We start from the raw sequence: 4009 nt of genomic DNA, 5'->3' as shown, positions 1-4009 counted from the left end.
GTAAAAAGATGGAAACTCATACCGGTAAAAGCCCAACACAGAACGTTACCCTAACATTAGTTTTTTGAGGGGGGGTTTGGTTATTTTTTTGGGAACCATAAAATAATGTTCCCATAACGTTGCTGGGTGGTTATTTTTAAATAACCTAAAAATAACTTATACAAAACGTTCTTTAATGGTTATTTTTTGTTTTTTTTGGAACCATAAATTAACGTTCCATAACGTTGCACGGTGGTTATGTAAAAAAATGTAGGTTAGTGTAACGTTCCCCTAACTGTTAGAATAACGTTAGTTGTATAACGTTATTCTAACGTTCTAGTTAGATAATGTTCTAGTTAGATAACATTTGAATAACGTAAGGGGAAAGTTAAACTAACCTAAAAGCAACGTTCTATTTCTATAAAGAAAACTTTCAAAAACTAATGTTAGGAAAATGTTTTGGGAAGACAGAATTTTTGTATGGTAATTTACCGGAATTACTGTGTGAAAGAGGCTATTTACTTACCCTCATGTTGTTACAAACCCGTAGGCTATAAAGGTCATTCCACCGAAAGTGTAACATTTCTGTCCCCAGGATATTAAAAGAGTAAAAATGTATGAAAACTAACCCCAAAATACATTTTATTATTGAGCAAAGTGTCCTGCACATTAACCTTACAGCAAATATAAACTAAATATTTTAAAACATTAATAAAAACTACACAGAACACTAAAAAATGGCATTTTTTATCTGTCCCTGCTCCTCTATACTCTATATCTTAAAATTTAAAGCATAAAATTCTTCAGATATGTTTTTATTTTTTGCATTTTTGTGTGGGTCCATATCCGATCATTGCTTTAAATTTTTACCATTGAAAAATCATAATATTTGAGATAAAATGCACATTTTAGTCATGTCCCCAGCATTTCAGTGAGTCCTGTTACCCAACACGTTCCCCCCTCTGAAAATTTAGGAATATCCTGCAAGTCACATTTTCAAGAGGAAGTGACATCATCTGGATCTTCTGAAGCTCATGTGAAGATCAAAAGTAAAAAAAGTCACTTTTCTCATTTTCTTTTCTGTATATTTTAGGATATTGATCTGTAAATGTCAATATTAATGTTCAGTCCTGTTACCTATATTTTTTCTTTGATATTTTCGGATTATTTTAAATTTAAACATTTTGTTAAATCACTAGAAAGTGTCTTTATGCTATTAGCAGCTATATTTAATGCAGCTATATTTCATCTATTTCCTAAAAACTCAGTCATGTTACTTTCAGTCCTGTTATCAAAATGCCTCCATCCTCCATTAAGAAATCATGTTAAAAAATCATCTAGTTACCTGAGATTGACCAATACTCATTTTGAAAAGTAAAACATGTGTTATTAGATTTAGGGTTAAAAAAATTAAAATATCAACTTCAATTTTGACGAGTTACAACATGCAAATGGCACCGATTAGGTGGAAAGACCCATATACATTTCATTGTTCTGATGAACACAAATGAAGATATTTTTGAGAAATGTTTGTAAGCAAATCGATCATGAGCACCATTTACTTCCATAGTATTTTTTTCCTACTATGAAAGTGAATGGGGTCCACAAACGGTTTGGTTACAAACATTCCTCAAAATATCTTCATTTGTGTTCATCAGAACAATGAAATTTATACATGTTTGTAACAACATAAGGGTGAGTAAATGATGACAGAATTTTTATTTTTGGGTGAACTATCCCTTTAATGCTGAATATTTTTTGATAACACTTTGCATGAAGCCCATGCTTATAGGTTATTTATAGGTAATTATTACTATTCTATAGTTATATAAACAGACTATAAAATGACTCTTTCACAATGCACAAACAATTTAACACTGCCTATAAGCAAGAAAATGTTTACATCTTATTAGCTTATTATCTCTTTACTTGGTTTTATGTAAGTGTAAGCACAATCACACTACTGCCAGTAATGATATTCATTATAATTATGAATTTAATAAAACATATATATAATATTGTAAATAAATAAATATATTGACCTGTGAGTTCATTGTTTTTAAAGATTAGCATTTAAAAATGATAATTTATTCACCACCATATGACTTCATTTCTTTAGCTGAACACAAATTAATACATTTAAAATGAAGCTCCAAATATGTCCATTTTAAAAGTAATTTCCATTTTTTTAAAACATTTTATGTTGAATTACAAATAGGTATGCTTTATTTTTTACTCTTATTTATACTCAATTTAAACACTTTAGTTATTTTATAAATGTTTCACTCACCACAAAACCCATCATTGGTGATGTGAAGGACTGAAGATCTCTGAGGTTTATTTGTCTCCTTTTTAAAAGAGTTTATAGGAAGCACCGCCCTGTTAAATCTAAAGGGACAGAGAGGTTTTTGTCATCAGGGGCCCTCAGTCTGTCCCTAATCTCCTCTCTCTCTCCCTATGCCTTCAGGCTGAAGTCTCTTCAGTAAGATAAGGAGTCCCTTTGAGATTGATACTCTTAATCAATTGCGTTTCTACACTGAAAAAAATGATTCATTGAATTTAATAAATTTTTAAGGTAAGTGGTTGCAAGCAATTTATTTAAGCTACATTTAAAACAAAACAGATTAGTAAAGTAAAATAAAATAAAATATAAAAACTTTTGTTTGAATGTGGCTTAAATGGGTTGATTGCAACCACTTGCCTTGAAAGTTTATTAAATTCAATGAATCATTTTTTTCAGTGTACCTTCAGCTCAGGTAAAGTGTGATTAAATGTACATGCACTGTTATAATCGAGCTACATTCATCTGTCTGTCTGTTACATAGTCTGGCTATTTACTGTATTAGACAGAATAAACATGTATATATGTTTAAAATAATAATATTGAACTTTTGACTGTTACCTGCTGATTCCAATATAGAGAAGACAGAGAACTAGATAATTTCACGACAACAACAAAGTATTGCATCTGACTCAATAAGTTTTCAGTCAGTGATCTTCTTCAGTACATCAGTGCATTTTGTTCTTAGCATAAGCATCCATTAAATTACAATAAAACTTATTCAACCGAGTTTGCAGGAGAATTGGCATAAGTTTATAGTGGAAATGAGTGTATGATAACAATTATTGGTGTGTGTGGTTTAAAATAGATTTATTAAATTGATTAACTTTTGACCAAAAGGTAAATAAACAACTTACAAAGCCCTTGTGTGTGTGTGTCCAGTAATCCCTATACAGTTTCCATAAGGAAAACAGCCTATATAAATCAAACTAGATGTTTATTTGAAAATTTAAAAATAGCGTTTTCCAATCCTGGTCTCCGCGTACCCCCCATACGGCAAAAAAATAAATTTATCTGGTTTTAAATATGTGCTAAATACAATTTGTAGAAAGTGAAGCTTAATAAAATATATTTTTGAATGACATTTTTTAACCTTCATATATTATATTTCAACATGTATTTCAGGTGCAACAAATACATTTCTAATTTTACAACCCATATGGCAAAAATATACTTTATACATTTTATACAAACATTTCTATTTTGGCCAGGAAAAATATATTTATAAACTGTATATATATAAGTATGTATAAATATAAAATAAGTATTTGCAGTTGAAAATATATATGATAATAAATATATTTAATTTTAACCTTTTCAAACCTGTTATGTTTACAGGTTTGTAACAAAGAAAGTTTTTCTTCCAATGCAACGTGAATATAAATGCTTTAAAATATATTTCAAAATATGGCCGAAAAATATACTGGCTAAAATACAAAAATGCTGATTTGATACTACTAGATCTTACAGCCGCCTTTGATACAGTACATCATGATGTACTTCTCTGGTGTTTAGAGCATTTGATTGGTATTAAGGGTACTGCCTTACAGTGGTTCACTTCATATCTTAGAGACAGGTACTTTTCTGTATCTTTGGGCAAATTTTTCTCTTCCTCAGCTCCTATTATTAGTGGTGTACCTCAGGGTTCTATCTTAGGCCCGCTCTTCTTTCATTTATATATGCGTCCAT

The sequence above is a fragment of the Misgurnus anguillicaudatus genome, chromosome 19 (assembly GCF_027580225.2).
Source record: "Misgurnus anguillicaudatus chromosome 19, ASM2758022v2, whole genome shotgun sequence".
Classification (NCBI taxonomy): Eukaryota; Metazoa; Chordata; class Actinopteri; order Cypriniformes; family Cobitidae; genus Misgurnus; species Misgurnus anguillicaudatus.
This window is presented reverse-complemented; position numbering follows the sequence as displayed.